This window comes from Cydia fagiglandana, chromosome 10 (genome assembly GCF_963556715.1).
Source record: "Cydia fagiglandana chromosome 10, ilCydFagi1.1, whole genome shotgun sequence".
In the NCBI taxonomy this organism is placed as follows: Eukaryota; Metazoa; Arthropoda; class Insecta; order Lepidoptera; family Tortricidae; genus Cydia; species Cydia fagiglandana.
This window is the reverse complement of record NC_085941.1, coordinates 16,161,971-16,180,293: the sequence shown is the minus strand read 5'-3', so window position 1 is coordinate 16,180,293 and position 18,323 is coordinate 16,161,971. Positions and strand designations below refer to the sequence as shown.

At 33.1% G+C, this 18,323-nt stretch overlaps 1 long non-coding RNA gene across 2 annotated transcripts; it reads left to right on the top strand.

The window, feature by feature from the left end:
- The first annotated feature begins 387 nt into the window (after nt 1-387).
- On the top strand, nt 388-6,843 carry LOC134668251 (uncharacterized). Of its 2 annotated transcripts, XR_010098755.1 has the most exons (6): nt 388-470; nt 732-791; nt 1,486-1,558; nt 3,049-3,102; nt 3,337-3,471; nt 6,672-6,843. It is a non-coding gene; the product is annotated as an uncharacterized LOC134668251 (long non-coding RNA). The 2 variants fall into 2 exon arrangements; XR_010098754.1 differs by lacking the exon at nt 3,337-3,471.
- The last annotated feature ends 11,480 nt before the right edge of the window (nt 6,844-18,323 follow it).

The following is an 18,323-nucleotide window of genomic DNA, read 5'->3' as shown; positions in this document are numbered from 1 at the left end:
TTGTTTTAATATAAACTACAATGTTTTTCTAGGAATATCAATTTGGTATCACACGATCAGAACTTTCAGTATATAGTATGTATTACGTAGTGCTAATTTATACTTAACATTTAATCTGTTATACTATTTTAGTGTCATTTTATTTATTCATAACGTATATATATTATTAGTAAATCCAACTCATTGATTTACACCATATTATTTTTCTCGTTTTAAATCTTTGTTTACACTAACACGACATGAAAGCGTCGTCACACACACTAAAGGAGTACCTGCTATCGTTTTTTTTTCCCCGATCTTTTATAAGTGGCTGAATGCGTCTCACGATGTATTTCAGCTATTTTTAGAACTTTTGTTTTGAATTTCAGATTTTTAAGTTTTTACTTAATCTGATTTCAGGATACATTAGGCGTTCGTGTAAGATGATTATATGTAATTAGTCTTCCTAATTATGAGACATCATTTTCTAAGTAAGTATGTTTTTCATAACCTAATTTTTTTTATTTAAATAAAACAATTTTAATGAACTATGTATATCACAATAATGAAACATTTACTCCAATTATTTTTCAAATGATTTTTTTTTTCCAACTACTTTTTTTTTTAAGTATTACATATGTATGTCTAATTAATAATTATTGATAATTTTCATCCACTGAAATTTATGTCTGCCAAAATAATTACAAAACATCTATGTTCTCTGTCTAAACTGAATACTTCCCATTTTTCAGATGTTCCACATGACAAGAGACCGAGTGTCGCTGAATGCTGTCCCTTCTTTTTATTTTAAGGTAATAAAAATGCTTACTTGTTATTAACATACCAATAATGATACTATTTTTAATTAATACTTTTTTTTTTCAGAATAACTAATGAATTCAAAATATTTACTGTTTATCTCACTTTTATTTTAAAAATATTTTGTTTATATATTTAACTAATTATTTAATTTTTATAATAATATATATATATTTTTTAAAGAAAATCCACTACCGCTATTTGTGCCTTCGGGTAACATAAGGTAGTCCAACCCTTTAGAATACATGCTTAAAAGGTTACTGTAATTTAATATATTTTTTTTTTATAAATGATAATTACCATTACACAAAATCAAAGTTATTACAAAATCAAAACCAAAGTTAGTTACCTAGTCTAATTGTATATGCATGAAACGACTTGTATATGTGAATAGTGTTACTTTCACACATACGGACTACTGTTATGCCGGATGTGGACTGAAGACCCTATTCTAACCTACCTACTTTTTTTTTTACATTATTTTTTTCTTTAATTCTAAAAAATCTTTATTCTAATTCGACACTTTTTTTATAACATCTACTAAAAATCTCTATAACAATATTACTTAGTCCAAAAAATTACTTATTCTAATTTGACATTTTTTTTTTACTATTATAACCTTTATAACAATAATAATTATGTATATTTTTTTTACATTTAATAAAATAAAATTCTTAATGATTTCAGCTACAATACAACATTCAACACCTTCGCACTCGACTCATCATAATAAAACCTCTATGCTACTACTCTAAACTTGGTAAGTACATCTAAACACATCATTAATCTCAATGTTATAAAAATTTAAAAATATTATTCAATGTCTAATACACCTATCCTTATAATATCTAACCTATTTTTTTTTAACAGTTATTTTCTAGACAAACCTTTTTATCAACATGAAACATAACAATTCATTTATCTAATACATAATAATAAAAATACAGTCTTTAACAAATATCAGTCAAACATTACATTTAAATCAACGTTTGCCGGATCAGCTATTTTTACTAAATTCGCCTTTATAATATCTTGACAAATGTATTGTATTGTATTTACCTCGGTATATATTTGTATATGGATCTACTAAAATATATACGTTTGGATAGGGAATTGCTGCAATTACATAAGGTCCCTCATAAATTGCTTCGAACTTTTTTGATATCTTTTGCTGAGCATTTGATTTATTTAATTTTTTTATTTTAACCCAATCCCCTATTTGAAACTGAATCAGTCTATAATTTTGATTAAACTTTGCCTGCCTTATCTCAGCTGCTTTCTTTAAATTTTCTCTAACCTTTTGCCTAATGTCCGCTATGTTTTTCTTCATATGACTAATAATTTCCTTGTCAAATGTTAATTGCGTAGGCTGACCATACATTATTTCACATGGACTGAACCCTGTACTATCATGAAACGTATTATTATATAGAGTTTCTATCTTTGGTAATATTTTCACCCAACTTTGATGTCGTTTTTCACAGTAAGTCCTGAATAATACTCCAAGTTGTCTATTCACGCGTTCTGTCGTATTTGGACGAGGATTTCTAACTGTTGTATATATAGTTTTGACCCCCCTTTCTTTCATAAAACGCCTCCATTGATCACTAATAAACTGCGAGCCATTATCTGTTAAAATTGCCTTTGGTTGAATGATTTTAAAGAATTTTTTCATACTAACTACCACAGATAACGCTGTAGCCTTCCGTAATGCAAATAGTTTGATGAATTTACTAAATGAATCTTGAACTACCAAAATGTAACTCATTCCGAACTGTCCTGATGGTAAAGGCCCATAAAGATCTGCCATGACTAAATCTCCGATATCATTGCTCACTATTGACTTGCACGGTCCTACGTGTTTGATATTATCATTTTTCACCATTTGACAAGTATGACAAGTTCTTATTAGTTTTTTAACATCTTGCGTAATACCCCTCCAATAAAATCTGTCTTTTATGTATTTTATGACCTTGTAAGCCCCTTGATGACCCATTTCTAAGTGTATTTGTTTTATAATATCCGATACTAACATTCTTGGCAAAAATAGAACTTTATTCGAACTATTATCGGGAGTGAAGTACAATACACCATCCTGTAACGAGCATCTTTGAATTATTCGACCGATTTTATTACTACTATCACCATTTTCTAGGCCTTGAATTATTTCGTCAATTTCGGGATCTTGTTTTTGTAATTCTTTAACCTGTTTTAATTTACTTATCAATTCTTTATTTATTTCTGTTTCAGTATAAAGAATCTCAGGCAGCCGTACTTTATCTTCCTGCAAAAGATCAGTTTGAGGTGGGTACCTAGATAGCACATCCGTACCTATATTATCTTTACCTTTTATATGTTCAATTTCATATTGAAACTGCTCTAAGTAATTGATCCAACGTATTACTCGCGCATTATATAATTTCCAGTTTTTGACAAACAATAAAGCCTTATGATCCGTTTGAATAATAACCTTTGTACCTCTCAAATAAGTTTCGAACTTTTCTAAACAATTAATAACGGCATAAAATTCTTTTTCAGTCGTCGAATAATTTAACTGAGCCCCTCTTAGAGATTTACTATGAAACCCGAGAACTCTCATTTGCCCATTATCATCAAGTTGATAAAGTACGCCTGATAAGCCGATACCTGAGGAATCTGTTTGCAAATAATAAGGTTTGCTAAAATCAGGATGTTGCAATTGAATAACATCTACGAAAGTCCTTTTTATTGTCTCAAAAGCTTTTTGTTCATCGACGCCCCACTGCCACGTCACTCCTTTTTTCAATAAATGACACAATGATTGTACATTTTCGCTATAATTAGGGATAAATCTTCTATAAAAGTTACACAAACCCAAGAAAGCTCTTAATTGTTTAATTTTTCTTGGAGCTGGAAATTCCTGAATCGCTTTAATTTTATCCGGATCAGTCTTTATTCCATCTACTGATACTATATATCCTAGCATGTGCACCTCTTTACATAGAAATTTGCATTTTTCTAAATTGCAAGTTAGGCCCGCTTTTTCTAACTTTCCCAACACTATGTCTAAGTGTTCTAAATGTTGTTGCAAGGTACCGGTAGTAATTATGGCTAAATCGTCCAAGTAATTGACACAAAATTCGCGAACGTCATGACCAAGTATGCAATCCATAGCACGACTAAAACTTCCCACAGATGTTTTGAGTCCTTGCGGCAACACGTTATACACGTAAGATTTCCCATTGAAACTGAAACCTGTATATTTTTTACTTTCTTCCGATAGTGGTATTTGAAAGTACGCATTATTCAAATCAATTACGCTTATAAATTTCGCTCCGTGAAATGAGTTTAATACGTCCAATTGTAAAGTTGGTTTTTCGGTTTCAGAAATCATATTCTTATTGATTTCACGCGCATCTAATAAGACTCTTATTGTTCCGTCTTTCTTTAATGTAAATGTTAACGGACTACAATATTCAGTTTGTGAACGACTAATAATTCCCTGTTCTTCTAATTCGCGTAATTTTAATTCTATTTTCTCGCGATACGCATATGGCACGGGGTACGTTCTCTTTACTACAGGTGCATGTGATTCCATTTTTATCACATGTTGATAACAATTAGCCCTGCCTAATTTTGAGTCAAATAATGTTTTATGTTTTGTCAATACCGAATGTAAAGCTTTTTTCTCACTTTCTACTAATGTTATTCCGACCTTACATGTCACTTGCGTTTGAGGTTGGTTTGACGACTCTATGCTGCATTGCTCTTGCCATCCATTATATCGATCATGAAATGGTATCCAAGTGGTTTCACCTTTATATTCGATATTGACTCCACATTTCTCTTTTCTTAGGTCAATCGATACTACATTTTCCTTAATCCAGTCAAATCCTAATATCACTGGAAAACTTAGATTAGGTATTACTACAAATCCGATTTCCATCTGTAAGTCATTTATACCGATAGGTAGCAATGCTGTTATTTTAATGTCTTTACTTTTGTGCCCCGACGCTGATTTGATATTAAAAGGCTTGATCGGCATTACAGGTATTTCAGGATATTTATTTTTTACAACCTCCCAAAATTCCTCAGACATAGCCGTCACATCGCTACCTGTATCTAGCAAAGCTCTTATAAGAAAATCTCGCATACGTATAATTACTTCACTCTTAAACGAACTTGGTTCCGGTATTTCTTTTTCTTCCTCAAACACGGACGCGATAAATTCGTCATCTACATCAAATTCGATCAATTCGCTTTTTAATTTTAAAACGTTAATTAAGTCATGTAACCCTATTAACTGTATCGTTTCTAAATTACTATAACCTAATCCCACTCCTTGTTCACCATTGACTATTTCTAGTTCTATTGGCGCTCGCAACCCATTATTATTTTTTCCTAACAATTGGCCTGGCAACCAATTCATTTTATACATCATTTTTAGAATTTTGACCCTATCATCTGTTTCTGTAGCTGACCCGGGGACGTTTTTATCAGCAGATATTAGTTTTCCGAGTCGTCGATAACAATTTCTTGCTCTATAACAGTCGTTGTTGCTTCTGGTTTCCGCCAATGTTGATATTGTGTCTGATTTTTTCTCATAGGCTGATTGGATGGTTTCGAGGCCCCCGACGTTGATGGTATTGCTCGCGGCTCTTGTTTGTTTACATCGTCCATCGCACGTAGAAACTCGGCAGCTTCAAAAATAGTAGTAATTTTTGATGACGCAAACGCTTGTTGTATATAACGAGGAAAGTGCCTCATTATATCAGTCACTAATTGATTCTCCGAGATAACATATGTCAACATTTTTGCTTGTCCAACCATTTGCACAAAATAATCATGCATACTATTTACTTTTGTTTTGTCCCAAACTCCATGAACAATATTCCTACGTAATTCATTTTGCTCGTGTGTCCCCCAGTAGGTTTTCAGAAAATCGGCTTTGAACTCTGCTACACTGGTCCACCTGTCTTTATACAATCTGGCCCAATCGCGAACTGTTCCCTCTAAACATTCGAGAACCGCTTCTATCTCATTTCCATCAGTTACGACCCTTTTTAGATAAAATTCTAGGTCTTCTAGAAATGTCACTGGATGCGATTTAGTTTTGCCAAACTTGGGACGTTCAATATTAGTGTTTTTAATATTGTATATGATTGTCTTCTTCTCTTCAGTAGAAAGCTCCTTTTCACTGCCTGAAACTGTTTCAACATGCTCTGTATCTTCCATTGGTTGCTCCGATGTTGTAACCGCAGTCTCTATAGTTTCCACTTGTACAGGACTAATTGCCGTTGCAAGCTCGTTACGTAGTTGACTAAGCCCCGCTGTCATTTTCTGTTCGGTCTGTCTTAACAAATGATAGAACAATCCACGTCTAACATCTGGTTTCTTCTTTATGTTTCTACGAGCTACTCGTGCTTTTTGATTAACTCGATCAACAGTGCTTCTCTTGATAGATGGTGTAGTTTGTTGTATATTTTGACGTGTAGATTTAGACTTGGTTGCGGCCTTTCGCTGTCTTGTAGATCTCTCCATTTTAATATATTTTTAGTTAATTAATTCACTTTACGACACTGTTTTAACACTATTTTTCACTTATTTAAAACACTTAAGAAACACACTTATTTAACACTTATTTTTAATTTTATAAAATAACACTAATTTAACACTTATTTAAAACACTTAACTTTCACTGGTTTTCTACACTGTATTAATAGTTTAATTTTAATACATATATGTACATGTCCGTACATATACAAATATGCATATATTTGATTGATAACATTTAACTATCGCCCCCTATTTTCTTTTGGACTTGTATAACGCATCGTATTTTTAGGTAATTTTATTTGTCTATTTACACTAACGTATTTTTATGTTTGTTTCAGGTGATGTAAGTCCCTAACACGCAAGCTACGTCAGTACAATGAAGCAGAGGAAGAGAATTTGATTTATTTAGATACTAGTATATAGAAATATTTTATTTTATATTTAATTAACTCCAAATCAAATCAGTTCACATTCCAGTTTTCTTACGGCAGCAGAAATGTAGCCAAAAAGGCTACTTTATGTATCAAACTATTCATATATTTAATCCTGGTCACGGCACCAAAAATGTACCTTAACCCAATATTAGCTAATCTACTTTAATAAAACTCATCCAGAATTAATTATAAATAAATAAAAATAAATAAATTTGGCCATGTGATCGTCTAGTGAAATTAATACGTTGTGAACCTTAGTACCCTTCGTCTTTTATGTGCAGACTGATTAGATTTGGATTTAAAATACTACCCCTAAAATACCCTATGTAATTGTAAATATTTCTACTGTATTTCTATATTATAACACTATCATATGAAAAAAATTAAATAATAAATTATATTTTTTAGAATTTATCTTCTACCGAGCCCTACCGTGACCAGTTACCATGAACAGTAGTGTAAGCCCTTGTTGTTTGTAATTATATTTTCCTTTTATATCCATTCGCTAATCTAGCTAGCTAAAGGAAAATATATATATGTAAATGTTGCAAAAATTAATACGTACAAACATACTTTATCTACTGTCACGCCTCGGATGAAGTCGGGTCTCTAAACTAAATAATACCTATTTTATTTTGTTTTGTTTTTAATAGGTATTCCTAAACACTATGTAATATTTACTTTTATCTGCGTTTCGGAACCTATTTTCAGACAAGAAGAAACGCCAAGAAACTTATCTGAATATACTATAAATGTATGGAATACTGAAGCGATCGTCTAATAAACATGACTTTTTAACCCTTAGATACCCAATATAGAAAAGCTCAAATTGTCACTAGTGAACTGCTTCGCCTGTCACTAGCTCCCTATAACAAAATTATTTAGTATGTCCTCAAATAACTTTGTTCCCCTATCTCACCAAATATAAAAATGTATTACCTTTAAATCATATTTAATATACGAGCCTCAGTAACCCATCCATATGCTACTAAAACTAGACTTTAATTTATTCTGTATTTTAAAACAATTAACACTCTAATGATTTTAACACTGTATGTAACCAAAATACATGTGAAAGAATAAATAATAATAAAGAAAGAAATAATAATTAACCCTAACACCCAAATAATGACTCTACCCTAACTCTACCCCAATTTCACCTATTCTAATGTGTAAGACTAGAAGCGAACCTCTAGTATTACAGGGGGGGGGGAAGTGTGTGAGAGGGACCCTAATTTAAGCTGTAAACGTTCGGCCGACAAAACCGAGGTATTGCAAACCCTAGAGTCTGTGTAATTTGCCTCCCTCCGTAGTATAGGCCGTAGCCAAGGGTACTGACGAATAAGGCGCCCTATTCCAAATATAAAATGTGAATATATAAATATATATAACAAGACCACGCTTCTTCAATTACCAACAGATTTCAGTGAGTAAAGATTACTCTTAATGATCCACACGTGAGATCCTCACATCCCTCTGTCAGACCTTGAAGATAACGTAAGAGGTATAATCGTCACCTGTGTAGGTAAAAAGGTTGACGCCAGGCCCCTCTCGCGACCTGGACCTAACACTCTACTGGATTCCCGGAAAAGCCTGCTTATCACCGCTAGGTTAGGCGTTTTCGGTTGATTGACCGTGCAATCAGACACTAATCTGGCTCTAAAACACAAAAACACCAAAACACACGTAAGTATTTACACTGAACTAGCAATTGAACAGTCTGACAAAAAGCAGCATAGTAGCTACGTAATGTCAAACATTCAACCGTAAAAATAACACCTTTGTTTTAACGTCTACGGGCGAGCCAGAGATCGTGACAATCCGACGGACAAAAATAGAATCCCCCGTTCCCAGCTTGGCGTGGGGGTATTTATAACCATAAAAGACATTAACGAAACGCGTTTGACGCATTTGACGCGTTAGGCGCACTTCAAAATAAAAACTTTGTTATTTATTTCCTTTAAACTCGAGTTCCAATCTTGAGTAGTTTTAGCAAAGAGATGTGAATCCCATAAGACAAGCAAAGTCAAAAGAAACCCCTTGCCTCGGAAATCAAGACAAAGCCACTCTCTAACAGATGGCGCCACTCTCTTGATATTCAACAATTCTAATGCACATCAATGTAAAAAACATGGATCAAAACACATGGCGTTCCAAAATTAATAAAAATCATTTATGTCTATATGTAAATATATATGTTTTATTGATATTTTTATACATTTTCATCTTTAGTTTCAATACTGCGTCAACAGATGGCAGCATAATCTTCGTGACTACAAAATTCACCGACAGTAATTCTCTATACACATTCCATTCTCTTTGGATTCAGCGAATCAGTTTTTCTGATTAATGGCCCACTACAAACTTGACTCAGTTAAGTTTTTGTTTGTTGTTTCGAATTTCTCGTGAGAATGTTTTGCTGTTATTTAAAATTAATTTACTGAATGCATATATTATAGTTACTTACATGTATTTATTTTAATTAACATTTGTATATAATAATTGAGGTTTTAAAGTTTATGAAAATAATATAGATCGATTGATCAGCTGTGTCAATCATTATTTATGTTAACTAGATCAGCTAGTGCGTCTAGTTACACTGTGCACGCTGCACAGTATAATTGTTATTTTTAAAAAAGGTTACTATAAGTTACTCCTTGAATGATAAATTTCAAGTAAATGCCTTATACACAAATATATCATAATTTAAGACCTAACTACCTACACTACAATCTACCAAAGGTCAGATACGTAAAGAAAGACGAGTTATTTATTAATAAAGGTAGTCTATCTATATACATTATTTAGCTATTTACATATCGTTTGAGAATGTGACTGTCTCATTTCAATCAAAGACAGAGAGAATCGTACTATCTTTGTCTTACACCAGTACTAGCACCCAAAAGGAAAGGATGAGTATAGTTTTCCTGTTACTGACTGACAAATTGGTTTGACCAACTATATAAATCTATAATTTGAAGCTGAATTATAGTTGAAAATTTGAAAAATTACAAGTTTCAAAACAGCACCTACAGGCTTTTCTACTAGTCATTGTCCGGACTTAGTCTAAATGTATAGAAACTTGATTTCTATGACAACCTTACAATGAAGAAAAATCTCCTTTACCCACAGGCTTTGTATAGAAGAGGGTATTTATTGTTGTATTGGATCTTCATTGCAAACTGTCATAAAGTTATATTTTATTCTACTTGTCAATACTTAAAAAGACATACATTCATAGATTAATCATAACGCAAAAAATAATTACATCCAGTGAGTGGTTGGTAAAATCTAAATAATAAAAAACAGCTTATTTATTATGTATAGTGTCTGGCAGAAAACAACCTAAACCGTTGTAGTAATTATAATCTTGAAAATTAAAACAATGTATATCTTAGTTAAATTTAAATTGAAATTCGAATAATATAATGGGTATAAAGTGCTATAAAAATTGGTTCAGAGCTATAACTAAAGATTGAACACACCTTTCAATGGTCTACATAAGCAAAGGCAAAATAACATTATACAACAGTTATAACCATAATTTTAAGTAGTTGTTTTTTAAAGTTATAGTTATAGTATTACAATAAAAACTAAGAAAGTTTAATTTATTTATGATTATTTTTTTCTTTCACCAAAAAGGATTATAAAAGGTACCTAATTTTACCCGTTAATCAATGACGCTTATCATTATAATATACAATGCTATACTTATATAAAATTACATTTGCAGGTAAATCTCTTCAGCTGAAATCAGTCATATCAGTAACGGTATACGTAACTTACTGATTTCATATAGATATTTCATTTTATTTTCGCACCTGTATTTAGATACAAGGCTCTGAACATCTGCTTGTAAATTATATTTGTTGTCTTGGATTTGGATAGGAAGTATAATTAATAATCAAACGAACTTACCTGTGAAGTTTGATTACAATTATACGAGTATCCAAATCCAAGACAACAAATTCCCGCCCCCCAACCCCGAAAATTAAAATAAAATAGTCTCTGTTCATAACACAAAAAAGATCCACTCTGGAATAATGACGGGTATCTGAGGAGCGGGGTTAGAGTGGGATGGCGAGGGACGATGGCGTAGTGAGGTAGGGGAACAGCGCGAAATTGTTTTTTAAATATTATATCTCTAAAATGTGTGACAAGGACGGCATGATTCCATGTACTGCTGCTTGTAAATTATATTTGTTGTCTTGGATTTGGATACTCGTATAATTGTAATCAAACTTCACAGGTAAGTTCGTTTGATTATTAATTATAAGGGCTAGTTATAATATTTAACGTATCGTATCTGGGTCAAGACGATGTTACATTTTTTTAAGTACCCAAAATATTATACCTGATTTCAAAGGATGAAAATTTTCATTGTACTTAATGCATTTATTCTTTAGCAATTATAATTCTCATTAGACTTATCATTCAGCAATAATCATGTTGTATTTCAATTATTGCAGTTATCTGCTCAAAGAGTTGACTCACAAACTCAGATTTGTATCATATTTTTACACGTTAGCATTTACCGAACCTCGCAAAGGTTAGATTAGAAATGACGCAGAAACTAGTACGTTTTTACCCCAAGTGCGCTTGAGTGGATATCGGTATCCGTAGACCTAAACGACGTAAGCGCCACTCCGGTTGATGGCGGTTACGCCATTTGAGTGTAAGGGAACGTATATCACCGCGCTGCAGCCGTACCTCCCCTCTTGACCCAAGGGCTATCCGCGTTTCACGCTTGACTCTCATGCTCATCTTTTATTGTTGTTTGAGCTGCTCTTTGGCATTTTGTTTACACTGTCAACCGTATACGAACAATGAGATACGTCAAATACTAGATATTGAAACGATATGGATTAGATATGTCAGTGTCAAACAAGTGTCAAAAGTGACGTATTTGTTTGAAGAAACGTCAATTTTGACACTTGTTTGACACTGACATATCTAATCCATATCTTTTCTAGATCTATTAACTGACGTATCTTAAAGTTGGAATCGGGCCGTGTGTGTAAACGAAATTCGTGGTAGTATGGTAGGTACACCAGTGGAATATGAATATTTTTTTGTACTTTTACTATATGAAATATTATTTATCGTATGGCATTATAACTAGTTACTGGATTCAATTTAAATTATTAATCTAGATATTGAGGTTTGCACTCTTCAGATACTCGATGGCCCTTTCACTGAGGTTGAGGTTGAGGTTGAGGAATAAATAATATGAAATATAATACCAATATATAAGTATGTACCAGGTACTACCTAATGTCCCAGCAAACATTTTAAGTATTTTTTCCTAGGCTCGTAGAAGATTTTACCAATTTAAGTGAAAATTACGTCCTAAGTCACCAATTATATTACGTATTGTACACTTTTACTTCCAAGTTAAAATATAGGAATAATAAAACGTAAATTTCACTTCATAAATACACCATGAAGTCAGGGACTTAGGGGTTGAAAATAAGGCGAAATATTAGGTAAAATTAACCATAAACCCTGACCAATAGGTCAAATCTACTAATAAGGTATTTTAGGTGTATTTGCGACGTAATTATTACTTATACGGGGACTATGAAGTCACGGACTTAATGGTTGAAAATAAGTCGAATTACTAGGTAAAATTAACTTCGTAGCCTGACCAATAGGTCAAATATACTAATAAGGTCATTTAGTTGTATATGCGACGTAATTATTTCTTATACGGAGACCATGAAGTCAGGGACTTAATGGTTGAAAATCTGTCGAAATATTAGGTAAAATTAACTTCGAACCCTGACCAATAGGTCAAATGTACTAATAAGGCATTTTAGGTGTATATGCGACGTAATTATTTCTTATACGGGTACCATGAAGTCAGGGACTTAATGGTTGAAAATAAATCGAAATATTAGGTAAAATTAACTGCAAAGTCTGACCAATAGGTCAAATGTACTAATAAGACATTTTAGGTGTATTTGCGACGTAATTATTTCTTATACGGAGACCTTTAGGTCGTCGATTTTATGTCGATTTAGCTACTAATTTTAGGTAAATGTTACTTAAAAAAGATACCAAATTGCGACCATATAGTTAAAATCACTTGTAAAGTACTATCAATACTATAAGGTTGTGCCGCCATTTTCTTTCATTATAACGAGATGCTAAATATGAAAATGCATAATTTAAGTTGTTATATCTTAAATGGTGCCATCGCACGGTACTTCATTGTGCTAATATTCAAAATAAAACAATATTTTTGATCAAGTCAATACACTCACACACACAAATATTCAATTACAACACTCAATTACAAGCAAATATATGCATTTTGATTTTATAAAATGTTGAAAACTTAAATATTTCAAAAGCCCATCGATAGTTTTGTATGTAAACCTAACATACTGCACGAAAAAATTTTCTGTGCACTAGATTTCATCGTTCTTCATCAGCGTAATCGGCCTAAATTATTTTACATGACTTAGTGGCCGCCATTATCATTGCACAACTTAAAGTTGTTTTCTTGTTAGACAGTGAAAAGAATATATAAGCGTAATGTTTGTCTCTTTTTCTCTTCATCGCGTCTCATCTAAATATTGCCTCGCAGAGTAATTATATGGATAAAAATATGTCGCCATCACGTCTAAAGGTGGTAAGGATTACCAAATTAGTACATTTTAACTACGCGGCACGTCGTGGCGACGTCGAATCCATGTCGGAAACATGACCTAGTGTTGACCATTAGGTTGTAATCACTAATTTGCCGTCAATAAATACGTCGCCGGCACGTGCGTTTTTTCCCCATTTATGTCGACTCGACGTGCCCACGACGTCGATTCGACGTGCCTCATTTTGGTCTCCTAAATTGTGCGACCTAAAATAGGTGCCTTTTTCGGAATATCGACCAAAAATGTTTGCTGGGGTACCTGTATCATCACGCTCCGCGATTGTTGAGCCATTTAGAGTCCTAGCTAAGTTGGTTGTTCAATATTTACGCTATGGAATTTCCAATTTAGCTAGAACCCTAAATGGCATAACCATCACGAAGAGTGACTGAACAATTATAACTGAATAGTATAGTTAATAATTAAATGGAACTTGAATATTACCTACATCAAAAAGAAAAAACCCATTCTCCAGACGCATTTATCAATATTAGATACCTAATAATTAGACATAACATTCTCTGTCGCTAAGTTAAAATTAATAATATTGGCGATCACTGATTTTTAGGCGGTTTTACTACTTAAATTATTATATTTTCATATTACCTAGAGTCTACGTCCATATCCCATAATGCATATTACCAAGGCATCAACCATGTAAACAATTCAGAACGCAACGCACCTCATAATCATAGACATGGATAAATCAGAAACCAACAGGGCATAGATTAAATATTCCAGCCGGGAACTTACATTCCCATCGAGAGCGCGACTCGAGTTCTTGGCGCCAGTGTAACCTAACCTCTTTTTGCATCCAGGGTTCTAAATCAATTTAGTCTAAACAACTTTCATTATGAAGGTCGCTAATACGACAGCAATTTGCAGCGATATTCGGCGCGATTCGAACTTTAAGATATCGCGCCGTTAGACATTCACTAGATATGAAATAGTAAAGATATGTGACGTTCCACGGCAAAAGGTACCTTATGGCAGCTGGCGCTTACGCTTATTATTAACGCCGCTCCAATATTTCAGTCGAGGTAATGGTACCTTTCGCCGTAGAACGTCACATATCTTTACTATATCATATCTAGTGCATCTCTAATTCATTTCCCGAATCGTGCCGATTATCACGTTCAGCGCTGGAGTCAATTCAGAATAAGGAAAAATTTACGTTCTACGTACACCACTGCGTTTAGTATTACCATACGAGTACACCTACATCTTTTAATAACAAAAAAAACTCCTTTTCCAAGCGGCCATGATGTCCATAAATATAAACTACATATTATCATAATGTTGAAGTGCATGTCCAGATATATTTCTACTACTTGGCCGCTCTGAAATATCCGATGGCGTGTACAGTCGCCATGTACTTATTTTGATTTTTGGAGATGTACGGCCCTAAAATTCTGCAAAAGCGAAATCTCCCAGCGTTTTTTTTTTCGTGGCTTTTGGCATTCACGCGTTCTCGGTAAGCGATTAAATTGACAACCTTGCTAACCGGGCAGCAAAACATTATGCATTCATGCATTACGTACTCCCTCCACTAACTTTACAAGCCATTTTAACCTCTGCGTAGTAATTCATAAAGGTTGTTATGTAACTAAAGAGTTATTGTTGACAAAACTGTATAGCCACGCACTACCGTTGCCGTGTGTTTCAATCCTTATCCGGTCAAAGGGTTTTATTCATTTGATGTATAGCTGTATTTAAGTACCTACATAAGTAGGTACATAGGTACATGTGTACCAATGTTGTCATAATTATTTAAGGTTTTTTCTAGCTCTAATAATTATCTAATTATTACACACAACTTGGTCACCCTACTTTGCATATCGTTGTCTCTCTTGAAATATATATGTGTCAAAAATCTTCAAGAATAATTTCGTCTTATTTAAGTATAAGGTACTTAAATAATAACAACGATAATTTATATAAACTTATTTAGTAACTGAATAGTTCATATTTCACAATAATGTTGTTATTAGGACTAAAGTAAATAGCTACTTATTAAAGAGGCAGAGAAGGTATGTTTTACCCAGGTCAATTAAGAAATAAACTAAGTCATATAAATACAAGGGTATATAATTTACCTTATACACATTATGTACTCATTCACTCCTTTAATTTTCGTCCGGCTAATGTAAAACAATTCAATATTAAACTTTCCCGTAGCATAATTCATTTTATTAGGGTTAAGTTTAGTCAGCCTGAAAGTTTTATAACCTAAAGTCTAGATTCACGTAAATAGCGTGTGCAAAGACTTTAAGTCAATGATAAACTCTATAGGTACGGACGCTAAATCATGAAGGAAAGTTTTGCAAACGGGGTTATAATTTAGGGCGTTAAATCGGGTTGGTTGAATTGTTTAAATATAGTTCTGTGTAGTATCTAATACAGAGAGAAAAAACAGTTTTTTTTATTGCTTATAGTATAGACCCAGAACGGGCTAGGCGATCCTATTGCCTAAGGCCGAGATAAGCCGACCCTAAATGAAGATAAAGATAGGAAGAAGATTAAGAGAAGCTTATCGTACCTATATACCTTTTTTAATGAAGGGAAAGTAAAATAAAATATTTTCATAAAGACAATTGGGCTGAGGGGCAATGTCACAAATTATGTATTGTTACGTGCTGTTACGATGCCTAAAAATAACACTTTTTTGAACGAATAATACGAAATTACACACTGCTTATCACGAAAATACTGCTACAATAAATGTAACATTTGTGTTAGCTACATATCACTTGATCGCCTATCGCAAGTTTTTAGTTTTTATTTTCCATTGGTGTGGCCATTCCATTAAAAGCTAAATGATGACCAGAATGATGAAAACCGTATCGTCTCGTGTCAAGCCTATTTAAAGCCGGCATATGTAAAACCGCTAAATCACTATGCACCATCTAAAACACAAATTGAAATCCCAGCAAAAAACTAACCTCATCAGCGCGGTTAAACAGCTCATTGCGGCATCGGAGATGCGGGCGTAAAATTTCATTACTGTCCGCCACCATCCATCAATCCCGCCAATGATTGATGACATGTTAAAACTTGCTGGCTTGTTTGTTAAGCATTGATACTTTTCTCGCCTGATTAGTTTAAGAATAGGAATCTGGGGGCGATTATTTGGGGAAAAAATTAAGTGTAAAAAGTGTCAATAAAGTTTCATGAAATGAGAGCTTTTTGTTCCACTTATCTATTCGTATTTTTCATTTAATAATAATGTGACATAAAAAAGAGCAATATAAAAAAAATACAAATTTTATACCTATAATTCTTGTCGTTTTTGAACTTTAATATATTATTTTTCGTCTTTCATTAGGTACCACGGTAGTTATATACTAAAGTTACTTTTAACGGATTAAAATAGTTTTACTGTTTTTCGTTTGCTAATAGAAAGCTGCAATTTTTTTCTGACTTAGATATTTAAAAATAGTACGTATAATATTTTTTTCATGTCCGTCACACAAGCCTTTGTCTAAAAGCCCTTTCTGCTATCTTTGTAAAGTTTAATTTGCATATAAATGGCTTATTATACGTACTGAAATTACGTTCCAATGATGTGTTGTTCTAATAATGCCTGCAGACCACTTACGAGGCGCATTAGACATATGCTAATGCAGGTAGAAAATATTCATAGCTTTATTACTAACTTCGTAACTTTAACTTCATACTTCAAAGATTTGTAAACAGAAGTAAAATTAAGTTTTAGTTTGAACAATGTTTTTTTTTTTACATTTGCAACGTAGGCTTCATTAGGTGAGTCTTACAATGTTTCTAGTTTAGGTATACTTACAATATTTAAGGACCTATTGCACCTTATGATGGGTTAAATGAAAGAATAGAAATTAACCATAGGTTCAAATTAAGCTAGTATCGATGGATATACATATCTACTGATGTGCCTTATATCGATTAAGTATAAGAAATTAAACTTTCCGTGTCAAAATTTGCATTTAGTTTTTTTTTTAACCATTCATGAAATACCTATCCGAGAACTTTTTAAATTTTCCGCAACTTGAACATCTGTATACCTACATACCTAATACTATTTACACTGCGATCAAAATTTCAGTAAAAAACTCCTTAACACTTTCAGTGCCTAGCACCTGATAATCGGGTTCAATTTGTGTTGGAATTGGGGCTCTTGGCACTGAAAGTGTTAAGGTGACGTTTAGTTGGCAACTGCAACAGCATTACTGTTGCGACATTACTGCCTTTGCGTGGGCGCTCTATCTGTCAATTTCTTTCATTAAATGTGTAATCACGTGTGTACCATACGTTACAAATAAACCTCGACTAAGAATTATACGACATGTTTTTGAAAATAAACTATTCAATAATATAATAAACTAAGTAATTTATAGATGTGCCACAACTACTTTACTTAAGGCATTTCTTTTACTGTGCTGTCAGATGGCTAAAGTAGGTTGTTTAATAAAAATCTTGTTTTCACAACATTTTATGAGCACCTTTTTATACTCAGGCTGACAACTTTGAACACTAAGCTTGTCATGGTTGTCGAGTGAGCAGCAGACTCGAATTCAAGCAGATTCCTCTTTATCTCAAACGTCTTGTTTTAAATACAAAATAAAACTCATTTTCTTTTACTCTGGAACACCCGCAAGCTAATAAGACATGCATTAAAAGCGTTTAAAATGAAACGGCACACGGAGGCAACAAAAACTGACATCGAACGCGGCAAGAAGCTGGCCTGTGACAGCCAGCATAAAAAACAAAATTAAAATTGACAGCGCTAGCGAGCGATTCGCGATCTTAAGCGGACGCGATAAGCGACAAGGGTGGATTATGAATTTAACTTTATATTTGCTAAGGTGAGACCGTATTTCAAGCGTCTTTAGGTGTAAATTATTCAGACGTGGATGATCCAGGACGCTCGGTT